The sequence below is a fragment of the Bos indicus x Bos taurus genome, chromosome 14 (assembly GCF_003369695.1).
Source record: "Bos indicus x Bos taurus breed Angus x Brahman F1 hybrid chromosome 14, Bos_hybrid_MaternalHap_v2.0, whole genome shotgun sequence".
NCBI lineage: Eukaryota > Metazoa > Chordata > Mammalia > Artiodactyla > Bovidae > Bos > Bos indicus x Bos taurus.
In genome coordinates, this window is record NC_040089.1 from 30,423,564 (window position 1) to 30,436,365 (window position 12,802).

Here is a 12,802-nt window from a genome sequence, read left to right on the forward strand (position 1 = left end):
TTACATTCTAGAAAGAATAGAAAATTCCAAGAGACTTTGCAGAGATGGCAATGCAAACTACCTCAAAGCTTTGCCTGAGGCTTAATATAGGACCAGATTGGGAGAAGGAGTAGTATCTTTTCTTCATTACGTTTTTTCAAATATACTGCACTCACGTTTTAAAAATAAAAATCAAGGAGGGAAAGAGGGAGGGAGAAAAGAACACAGCGATAAAACCTTACCCCTACCCCATTCCCGATCCAATCAACTGCCAGACTCTCCCCTAAAATGATCATTTTTTACCTGAAAAGTTTTGTGGGTATGCTTCCTGAGTTTTTGGCTCAAACATATGGAAACACTGTTATATACCATGGTTCTACTTCTTTTACATAAATGGTAGCATATCATACTTGTTTTGTACCTTGTCTTTAAATTTTTCTTAAAACTCTTTCCCTATCAGTACACGGAGACCATCCTCATTTTGAGGCTGTAAAAGTATTCCACCATATGGATGGACCATAATCTATCCAATCCTCTACTGAAGGACGTTGCTACAACTCCACAAATTAAAAAATACCTCTGTTTTACTAAGTATACTTATGTTTCTATGACTTGTGTTGTCTACTACCTTGGATGTCACCTTTTAATGTTATTACATTCTATATCCCCTCTTCTTTCCCTTTTCCTCTTCCAATGTCTGTTAGTTGTCAGTGCTTTCCCCCGTTCCTTTTCAGTCCAACCCCCATTTTCATTTTAGTTCAGCTCTGGAATTAAATATTCAGGTCCTTTTACCATGGCTTTACCCAGTTATCTTTGTCTTTGGGTTTCAACAATTTGCCTTTTTGTTGTGTTTTCTTATTTTTATCAGATTATAGTTGCTTTACAATGTTTAGTTTCTGCTGTACAGCAAAGTGAATCAGTTATATATACACATATATCCCCTCTTTTTCAGATTTCCTTCCCATTTAGGTCACCACAGAATATTGAGTAGAGTTCCCTGACCTATACAATAGGTTTTCATTAGTTACCTATTTTATACACAGTGTGTTAGTCACTCAATTGTGTCCAACTCTTGGCGGCCTCATGGACTGTAGCCCACCAGGCTCCTCTGTCCATGGAATTCTCCAGGCACAAATACTGGAATGGGGTGCCATTCCCTTCTCCAAGGGTTCTTCCCAACCCAGGAAATAAACCCGGGTCTCTCGCACTGCAGGCAGATTCTTTAGTGAGCCACCAGGGAAGCCCTTTTTATACATAGCATCAATAGTGTGTGTGTGTGTATATATATCAATCCCAAACTCCCAATTCATCCCCCCACTTCCACTCTTCCATCCATAACTTTGTTCTCTACATCTGTCTCTATTTCTGCCTTGCAAATAAACTCATCTGTACCATTTTTGTAGATTCCACATCTACGTGATATTATACGGCATTTGTTTTTCTCTTTCTGACTTAATTGCATTCCGTACGGCAGTCTCTAGGTGTCTCCATGCATCTGCAGACGGCACCGGTGCGCCACATGTTCACCCTGCTTTGAGTTCACTGAGCTTCTTGGATGTGTATATCCACATCTCCATCAGCTGCAGGAAGTTGCCCACCATTCAAACAGCTTTTTCTGCCCTCCCTCTTCTTTCTCCTGCTGGGCCTGCTATGAGTCACATGTGGTATACATGGGGATTCCTCAATGGGTTTCTTGTGGAAGGAATTTTTCTTCATTCCTTTTCCTTTCTGCTTCTCAGTCTGGATTATTTCAATGTTCTTATCTTCAAGTTTGCTGATCTATTCTTCTGCTCACTCAAATCTGCTGCTGAATCCCTCTAGTGAATTTCTCATTTCAGTTATCATACTTATCAGCTCCAGAACTTGTTGGGTTCTTTTTTATAATTTCTATTTATTGAGATTCAGATTTTGTTCACACAGCGCCTTCCTGATTTCCTCTCATTCTCTCCCTTGGTTTGCTTTAGCTCATTGAGCATTAAAGACAGTTGAGTTAACCTCTTTGATTAGCAGTTCCCATGTGTGGGCATCCTCGGGGTGGCTGTTGTGATGTTCTTTTGTCATATGTATGGGTCATAGTTTCCAATTTCTTTTTATGTTCTATAGTTTTTCACTGAGAACTGGACATTGTGCGAATTATACTTGGGGAACTGGAAATCTAATCTCTCACTCTTCCAGGACTGTTTATTTTTACTTGTTGTGGGCTGAAGCCAACTGTTTTGTGATTTTTCCAAACTGGCCTTTGCATATCTATTTGACTTTGTTTACTCCTTGTAGTGTGTGGTCACTGAAGCTCCTATTACAGTATTGCTGAAGTCAGTTGGTGACCCAACACAGATTTCCCAAATGTCTGGCTCCAAAGGCCAGGGGGTGAGGGCAGTACCGATTCCTTAACTCTTCTGGTAGATGCTGCTGGCCGAAGCCTCTGCAGCTGAAAAGGGATGAAACCCAGGCAAACATCAATGCCCATGCCTCGGAATCTGCCAGACTGACTTAAAGACGCAACTCCAAATTTCTGGAGGACTAGATCCCCACTGCCCACCCTGGCCTCACCAAGCCATGACTGGACAGCGTTCCCACAGGCTGAGGGCCGAGGGGTGAGTGACGATCACGGGTCTGTGCCCAACACAACGCCCAATCGCCGAAGAGCAGCAGCCCCTCCCTCAGCAAGCAGTCCTCGTCAGTGTCCAGCCAGCGCCCGGAGTCCTGAAATAGTGAATTCTGCCCATCCCCCCTTTAAAGCGGTTGTTTTGATGGAGAGATCAACCCCTGGAGCTTCCTACCCTGTTATTTTGAGGCACACCGTCACTTTCTTTTAAAAGGTATGTTTTTCCTGGTTCTTTCTGGGAGCAGCTGCCCTATGCCTTCTCCTCTCCTCAACATGGGTTTGAGAATGGGGACAAGCTGCACGGGAAGGCTTAGCGGCCCAGGAACAACAGCTATCAATAGTCTGGCCCGCAAAGTAGTTTTCAATCAACTCTTTCCTATATACATGTATACATAAAGTTTCTCTTTCATCCCACACAGTTCACAGTTTTTTTAACTTACAAATTCATGAATATCTCTTCAAGTCAGTAAATGGAATTTACGTGTCCCATCATTTTTACTAGCCAAATATAAAGTATGGAAATCATCATCATTTACTAAATCTTTTTGCTGTTCCTAACTTTCACATTTCTTACCAACAATTCTGCAATAACCATTCCTGTGACGAAATCTTGGCACCCATCCTGAGTCCCTTAGAACAAACCTTCAGAAGCAGAACAAGCACACAGCAGCACAGTTCAATGGAGAACAGGTTTTCTAAAAGAAAATGATACAGAAATTTCCAGAACTGTCCTAGGATAGCTTCCAAAGGATGATGGAAGAAAAGGGAATCAGTAACTGTAAATCAAGGATGAAGCACGATGAGATCATTTTAAGGTGGAAAATTTTAGTTTCTTCAGGTTTGCTTCGTCCACCCTATCCTTCCTCCACACACAGATACACACTGATGCCCTGTAAGAAGTAAGGATAAAGTTTCTATATTGAAACAAGCAAGTAGAGGCCACTATGGCGAAGATACCATAGTTGAATGAGTTGGTATGAGCAGCATCATTTAGGAATGGAAAAAAGAGGACACATGGGGAACTGCAGACAAGAAAGAGTGATCAGGGATTCCCCTGGTGGTCCAGTGACTAAGACTGCACGCTCCCAAAGCAGGGGTCACGGGGTCAATCCCTGGCCAAGGAGCTAAGATCCTGCTTGCCACATGTGCGGCGTGGGCAAAAACAAATGCAGAAGAAAAAAAAAATATATATATATACTATTATATATGTTATATATATTTTTTTTTAAAAGAAGAGTGATCATGAGAACTTAACTAGTACTTCCATTCAGACAATTACTAAAAGAGCTAACCCCAGACCACATTACATAAAATCTGACCCTATTGCCAATATTCTCATGAACTCATTTTGTGACATGAGACATGCCATTATTTATTTCACAGCATAACAGACAACAGATTAAAGGTGTCTTTATTAAAGCCCAGCTTCCACCAGGCTAGGACTATTTAAGTCCTAGGCTTGTTCTAGTTTACATGGTTACCTACATTCCAGTCCAGCTTAGAAAGCCGACAGGGCTCAGTGACTTAATCAAGTTACTATTAAGAACTGTTGGCACTGCTGGTTCTCTTTTAAAATATCACATTACCTCACTGTGTGACCACAAACAAACTAATCAACCTTCACCCAAACTAAATGAGCCTTGTTATTTAATGATCATGGGAGTTACTTCCAGTCACCCACCCTTGGCTTCTCGGAGCCAGCAATGAAATGTGGGATAGCAGTAAATTTAGAAGCCGTGTTTTTCTCTTGCTTTTTTCCTTCAGACTAGAAAGCGGACTGAAAAAAGAAATCTAGGCAATAGGTTAGGGAAACAGACGGGCTGGAAATCGACATACCTTGAGCAGTATCATGCCCAGGGCTCCCACAGACCCTCTTCTCTATCACGGCAGAGACATCACTGGCATTTAGTCAAAAGACGAAAGAGATTTTTCACAGAAAAAGCTTTTGGATTTTGAGACGTGATCACTACCTGCTTTAATCGTCCACGAGAGGGCGCCCTGCAGTCACTATTATCTGCTACCTTTACACCATGACAATCATTTACATGCATGTTAGCATGAGTTCCCCTTGGAGATTGTTTAAAAAAAAATTTTTTTTTTTTTTCAATCAGTGCTGCAAGGTTTTAACTCTAGACTAAAGCAAGGTCATACTGAATGATAATTGAGTAAAAAAATTAAGATGTTCTATGTTCTGAAGGAGATCAGCCCTGGGATTTCTTTGGAAGGAATGATGCTAAAGCTGAAACTCCAGTACTTTGGCCACCTCATGGGAAGAGTTGACTCATTGGAAAAGACTCTGATGCTGGGAGGGATTGGGGGCAGGAGGAGAAGGGGACGACAGAGGATGAGATGGCTGGATGGCATCACTGACTTGATGGACGTGAGTCTGAGTGAACTCCGGGAGTTGGTGATGGACAGGGAGGCCTGGTGTGCTGCAATTCATGGGGTCTCAAAGAGTTGGACATGACTGAGTGACTGAACTGAACTGATGTTCTAATCTCTCTTTAATTTTCCTTAAAAAAGAATAGGAGCCATATCAGGAAGCCTACTGTTAAATACTGAATAAATACATTTAGTTACATCTAAATTCAAGTTTTCCTGGAAGAATTTTTACATTCAGCATGCATGGATAAAGGGGGAAAAAGCAGCGAGGTGCTGAAAGCGATGGTCTTTAAGGAGTAGCCTGTACTGATACAAAGCGGCAATGCAGCAAGGCAAATAAACACACGAGCTGTGGAGTCATACACCTGGGTTTGAATCCCAGGTCTGCCACTTCTACTAGTAACATCAGGAATGTTATTTAAGTTACCGAACTGAACCTCAGTTTAATTACAAATGATGGAACAGTCATCTTTGCAGGTCAAACAAATACTGGTTAAAAGAAATAGGAGAAACTATATTTGTAATTTCAAATTTCAAATGTAATTTCAAATTTCCTATTTCCTTGTAAATAGGAAAGTAATGACCAGGCAGTACAGTATGAAAGAGAGTAAGAAAAACAATATAACAACAACAAAGTCCTTGTTTAGTCATTAAGTCGTGTCTGACTCTTTGGAACTCCATGGACTGCAGCAAAGCCAGGCTTCCTTGTCATAGCTGAGGGAAACGCCATGCAACGACTTCCGTTCTTAAAGGGAAGAAGCGGTAAGAAGGGTATGAGTTTGCGTGGGAGTTACTGTATACTAAAGACTTAGATAATCCAAGACAATAAAATCAGTATGACATAAACTTTTAAGCTCAAAATAAACACAGAAACACATGTTCTTTCTGTTCATATCACTAAGTATCAAAAAAGTACCCAAGTCTAACAGGGCCCTGTTAGGAAGATAAAAAACAACCCAAATGCACATGAGGCTCTAAGGCAAAATTTAAGGAGAGTTTTGTCTGTTGTCACTATAGATCATCACAATAAAGACCACATGAGACATCTGATTCAACGTAAGGGCACTGGCCCGCCTGAATTCCGTTTACGGCTAATACAGATCATACTTAGAGAAATACAAATGGGACCTTATAAAGTCTAACTGGTAGAAGATATCCAGTTTAGTCAACTTGATGCAACAAGAATATATTCAGTCTTTATAATGAACCATAAAGAAGACTGAGCACTGAAGAATTGATGCTTTCAAACTGTGGTGCTGGAGAATACTCTTGAGAGTCCCTTGGACTGCAAGGACATCAAACCAGTCAATCCTAAAGGAAATCAACCCTCAATGTTCATTGGAAGGACTGATGCTGAAGCTGGAGCTCTAATACTTTGGCCACCTGATGCAAACAGCTGATTCATTGGAAAAGACCCTGATGCTGGGAAAGACTGAAGGCAGAAGGAGAAGGGGGTGACAGAGGATGAGACGGTTGGATGGCATCAGTGACTCAGTGGACATAAGTTTGAGCAAACTCCGTGAGAAAATGAAGGAAAGTCTGGTATGTTGCGGTCAGTGAGGTCGCAGAGATGGACACGACTGAGCCAATGAACAACCAAAAAAGAGCCATAGGCTGCAAAAAACCAGAAACAAAAAGATGAGTAAGGCTAAAAGCCTTTGAGGCTACGATGTAAATACCTCGAAAGGTTCCCTTGGTATGGGGTGGAATAAAGTGCTAAAGTGAACATAAAGGCTCAAGATAATGGGCAAAACACATTTACATAGAATGGAACATTATCATGCGTCAGAAGTTAAAAGAAAATGGAAAACTGCATTTCTGTGGACATGAAAGAAACATACTGCTTATATTACATCTTGTCCAATGTTGGCAGACAGACCAGGGCTTCCACTCTGGATGACGTCAATGAGCTTTGGTGAATTCCATGAAAAGAGGGAACTGTCAAGCTGACAGCTTCGGTTACTATTTAATAATCACATCAGAATCTTTCAAAGGAAGATCTTAGATTTTCTAAGTGTACATGTGGAACAGAATTATAATAATTATTTTATGTTTAAAGAGATTAGAATTTGTTATTATAGAAGCTAAAGAGAATGTATAACTAAAAGAATATTGAATGTAGGGACATTAAAATTAGAACAAACATGAATTTTGAAAAAACTCAATATGGAACCCATTAAGTCCAACAGTTAGACCTGGACATGGAACAACAGACTGGTTCCAAATAGGAAAAGGAGAACATCAAGGCTGTATATTGTCACCCTGCTTATTTAACTCATGAGAAATGCTGGGCTGGAAAAAGCACAAGCTGGAATCAAGATTGCCCGGAGAAATATCAATAACCTCAGATATGCAGATGACACCACCCTTATGGCAGAAAGTGAAGAGGAACTAAAAAGTCTCTTGATGAAAGTGAAAGAGGAGAGTGAAAAAGTTGGCTTAAAGCTCAACATTCAGAAAACTAAGATCATGGCATCTGGTCCCATCACTTCATGGGAACTAGATGGGGAAACAGTGGAAACAGTGTCAGACTTTATTTTTGGGGGGCTCCAAAATCACCAAAGATGGTGACTGCAGCCACGAAATTAAAAGACGCTTACTCCTTTATGACCAACCTAGACAGCATATTCAAAAGCAGAGACATTACTTGGCCAACAAAGGTCCGTCTAGTCAAGGCTACGGTTTTCCCAGTAGTCATGTATGGATGTGAGAGTTGGACTGTCAAGAAAGCTGAGCGCCGAAGAATTGATGCTTTTGAACTGTGGTGTTGGAGAAGACTGGACTCCAAGGAGATCCAACCAGTCCATCCTAAAGGAGGTCAGTCCTGGGTGTTCATTGGAAGGACTGATGCTAAAGCTGAAACTCCAATACTTTGGCCACCTCATGCAGAGAGTTGACTCATTGGAAAAGACCCTGATGCTAGGAGGGATTGGGGGCAGGAGGAGAACGGGACAACAGAGGATGAGATGGCTGAACAGCATCACCGACTCGATGGACATGAGTTTGAGTAGGCTCCGGGAGCTGGTGATGGACAGGAAGGCCTGGCATGCTGTGATTCATGGGGTTGCAAAGAGTTGGACACGACTGAGTGACTGAACTGAAGTCCAACTAATTTAAGAGTCCAAAGTATTATATTTCAAGAGACCAGGTGTATCAATTGGACACAGAAAAATATTTGTAGGAATATTTGGGGCTCTTAATCCAGCCTACAGAAAGCTGGTCACTAAAGCCAACTTACTGAAAAGAAGGAAACTGACAGGAGGGAGGCTCCTTGAAAGCCTGGTGAGGCGCTGTGATGCTCAGGAGCAAAGAAGTTGCATTAGGGAGACCCAGCTCCGGGGCCCTTTTCAGTTCACACCACTCAGCCACCAGCCTAACATCTTTGCCACTCTCTTGCTCTCTCTAATCAATCACTTTCTCTCTCCTCAGCCTTCTTTTCTCCCCCCCATTACTTCTTCCTCCCAATTTTTCTTATTGCACATATTGCTCATTATTATCAGGTGCTTCAAAACCGTCAGTCTTCACAACCATAAGGTAAGGAGACTACACAGTTTACAAATTAGTTGCATGAGGGACATCAAGAATCAGTTTATAAATGCCAGACGACCAGAAGTCTGGACCTAAGTGGAAGTAATTCCTAGACAGAGCAGGTCTGAAGGTTGGGGATCCTGTAAGAATGGGATGAATGTTGAAGTTTTTCAGTAGCTGTCAAAGAAGTGTCAATGCTAACACCCAAGTTGAAATGTTTGCCAGAAACTAATCAACTGCCTATTGAGAAAGTGCACCAAGCCTTTTAAAAAAAGGTGTATGTTATAAAATGATCACACGATTACAAGAGTCAACTGCTTTATCTGCTAATAATCCTACAGATTTCAACATCATTACAGGATTCCATGTATAGCTTTGGGGGACAGACAAGGGACAAAGAGGTTAAGTAAGAAGCACCAATGTTAGCTCTTTGCTATCTAAACAAGTAATTAGTGGTTAGCATACTGTGAATACTCATGGGTTGTTATGACACTTTTAAATAGCATCACCAGAAACTGCTCTCAATCAGTAAGCAATCTTACATCTCTTTTTGGGCTGAATAAAAATTTCTGACTAATGTGAGCATCTGAAAATTTCAGCAGTATCTTTAATAAGTTAAGATCTTCCAAATTTCTTGATAAACACAACCCATCATATAATTCCCACTGATATGTAAGTTCTGTCTAAACTGCAAAAATGGAGGGCTTTCCTTGTAGCTCAGCTGGTAAAGAATCTGCCTGTAATGCTGGAGACCTGGGCTTGATTCCTGGGTCAGGAAGATTCCCTAGAGAAGGAGATGGTAACCCACTCCAGTATTCTTGCCATGGACAGAGGAGCCTGGCGGCTACAGTCCATAGGGTCTTAAGAGTCAGACACGACTTGGTGGCTATATCACCAACATCCAGAGAAGAAAATATTAGTACACAACAGTACCCCAAGGAACATTTCTGAGCATCCTAAAATAATGTCAACAATGACTTCTTTACATGAAAAATTCCTTTCTCAAACTATGCAAATACGTATGATACACATTATCTTTTGCACTGTAAGGTAAGCAATAAGAACACAAACAGAGGTAAAAGAAAGCTTCATAAAATTTCTTTACTGAGCGATGATTCCTGGGAAAATTTTTTGTTTTCTTGTCCCACAGAACCAAGATAATAACACCTGATAAGTTCACCAAGAAGCTAGCATGAACCGTCTACTTAAAGCATTAGAGACCAAGACACAAACAACCAAACAAAACCCCCTGAACAACAACAAAACCTAGTTAAGAGTGAAAGCTTCTGTAGGATACATCCATTAGTTGAGGGAAGATTTAACTTTTTTTTTTTTTTAAAAACAAGCTCTGGCCAGTTTTATTAAAGAAAAATTGTACATGATTTACTTTTCACCAGTCTGTTCTGGCATGCTTCTAATAATATCAGAATCACCTAAAAAATAAAACACAATAATTTTTACAACTTATTTAGTGGCAACTGGTAATCATCAAACTAGCAATGGTTATCTTCAAAAGTTATCACACTAGCTGTGCTACCATTTCTCAAGGTTGGTCAGACACCTAGAGTCACAGACATTTCCCACACAAGACGTGTCATGTAAATCAGACTTGGTTTATCACCAGCATTTATAAAGCCAGACCTAGGCAGAGAACTAGGTCTGGGGACACATGCATGGTCTTAATATAGCGAATGTTTAGCCTGCCCTGATTATTACAAAATCAGAACAGCGAGAATATTCGCAGGAAGATTTAACTTTTAAAGCAGAATCTGCAACAAACAGATCTTCAACAGATCAGAATCTACAACAGACCAACCCTGACTGCAGGTTTACAACACACCAGGTGTTTGGGAAAATACTTCTAGCAAAGAGGATGCATGGTCATAAAAATCCCTCCACCCTCTGTAATCACGATTAGAGGGTAGTTTCAAAATGTCCTCCCAAAGTCTGAACTCTCTCCCTTCTTTACAAACAACCACAGATCTGATCTAATATTGGTTAATAAATTTGTACTCTGAGTATAAACCCCTGATTCTTAATAAATGCATAATTTAATTACCATACTTTTAAAGCTTTTTGTTTGGAGATCACAAAAAGTTACAAAGCCAAATAGTACAAGGAATACTTTGTATCACATACCTCTTTATTCAGATTTGCCATTGTTAACGTTTTATTTCACCTGCTTTACCATTTTGTACTGTGTGTGTGCGTGTGTGTGTGTGTGTGTGCACACGTGTGCACGTGCATTGTGTGGTATGTGACCTGATTCTATTTTGAATATCTGAGTGTAGGTTTTAAACATTTTGGTGTTTACCCTCAAATACTTCAGTGAGTAACACCACAACCTAATTAATACATGCTCCTATTATAAATAAGACCAACATGAATGTCTTCCCACCTCCATTCACATGTGTATAATATTATTCCCTTTGCACACATTTCTAGTGTTGAAATCAAAGAGGAAAAAACATGTTTAAATTTCCTGATGCATAGTTTGTAATAATGTGAGCTTCTATCACTAGCACCTCAGTGGCTCATTTGCTTAACTTGCTACATCTGATAGGAATTTGTCTTAAGAGTGAGGCTGAAGACTGCTTCTGTATTTGATGTATTTCCATGTTCAGCTAATTTTCTTCTTCTGCCTCCTTATACCCTTTTAGCGGAGAAGGCAATGGCACCCCACTCCAGTACTCTTGCCTGGAAAATCCCACGGACGGAGGAGCCTGTTAGGCTGCAATCCATGGGGTCGCTAAGAGTCGGACACGACTGAGCAACTTCACTTTCACTTTCATGCATTGGAGAAGGAAATGGCAGCCCACTCCAGTGTTCTTGCCTGGAGAATCCCAGGGACGGGGGAGCCTGGTGGGCTGCCGTCTATGGGGTCGCACAGAGTCAGACACGACTGAAGCGACTTAGCATAGCATAGCATAGCATAGCATACCCTTTTAGAAAGATTCAAAGTCAGAACTCACTGCATGATAACGCTCATGGCAAATCCTTTTGTGAAAATCCATTTATAGGCCTCACGAAAGCAAAAATGATGATTTATGACAAAGGATAATCCAAACCACAGAAACTTAAGGCAGATTATGTGATATCTATGTAATAAAATTATTATTGAGGTTCCACTTGTTAACTTGGAGCCTGTAATTGTTCCCTGAAAGGCTAAATAGCTAGAGGAGAATGCACCTTGATATGGTAAACCCAAACACTGTTTCTTATGTACTAAGAAATCTTTTTAAGATCACACTTCACAAAATACGCCAGATTAAAATTTTTTCTTTTCAGAATTCTGAGTGGTGTAATAAATAGAGCCTACTATACCAGCAGGAAAAAATGACTCACTTTTCTCCATCTTAAAAACCCCTCCAAATTAAATGATCATCTTGGCTTAGAGAGACACTCCTGTTTTGCAATAACTACAGGATCAGTTTCACAGTGACAATTTTCAACTGTGGCCCAGAGTCTAGGACATTTGTCACGATGGGGTCGGGAAGAGAATCCGCAATCCTCGGAAGCTGTGTGGACTCCTCTGAGATGCCAAACCACAGAGGTGCCACATCAGGAGGTCAGCGTGCATGCCCAGGTCCCCACACCCGAGGAGCCTCCTCAAGTCTGGGACTGCCTCACATTGCCTCTGACCACTTCTTGTCACTAGGTTTCATGTTTCACCCAATCTGGGCATCTTTATCTCTGAGAAGGAGTATTTATTTCATCCATTTACCTTTATTGCCATCACTGATATCTTTGGTCATATTTTTGTCTTTAGATTTTATATTCTTTGCTCCTGGTTTCATAGTGACTTAGAAGATAAACATCCTATTTTAATTCCATGAAAGATTATTTCCAACAATGTGACCATTTCTAACTTTCCTCTCCCACCAAAAAGCCCCATTATGTCTATTTAAGATTTCCAACATCTTTTAATAATTGTAATATTCAAATCCTCCATTTCCCTAAATTTAGTTAAAGACAAGGGGTAGCCTAGGGACTCACAATGCAACTGCATTTTTCTTTAGGTCAATATGTGGACTTCACCATTGTACTGATATTCTTACTCAGAGCCAATTTTTGAAATATTACAATATTTACAAAGAATTTTATCTAAACGTTTCAATGGGTATATGTTCACATGAACCAAAATTCAAAAGGGTGTACAACAAAAATTTTCTTTCTCATATCCTCAAGCCACCCTCCTGGAGGCAACCAATGTTACCAAGTTCTAATGTATTGTTACAAAGAACAAGTACTCTCCCTTTCCCAAAAAAAACAGCTAAGCTTGGAGTATTCTTTTATGCTATTCATATT

The 12,802-nt window shown here is 40.5% G+C and overlaps 1 protein-coding gene and 1 non-coding gene across 3 annotated transcripts in view; both read right to left on the reverse strand.

Annotated features, from left to right (window-relative positions):
- The window catches only part of PDE7A (phosphodiesterase 7A), a 106,013-nt gene that overhangs the window by 25,392 nt on the left and 67,819 nt on the right, over window positions 1-12,802 (reverse strand). The window lies entirely within an intron of this gene.
- LOC113904547 lies at window positions 10,107-10,238 on the reverse strand. Its single transcript, XR_003514565.1, has one exon. It is a non-coding gene; the product is annotated as a small nucleolar RNA SNORA72 (small nucleolar RNA).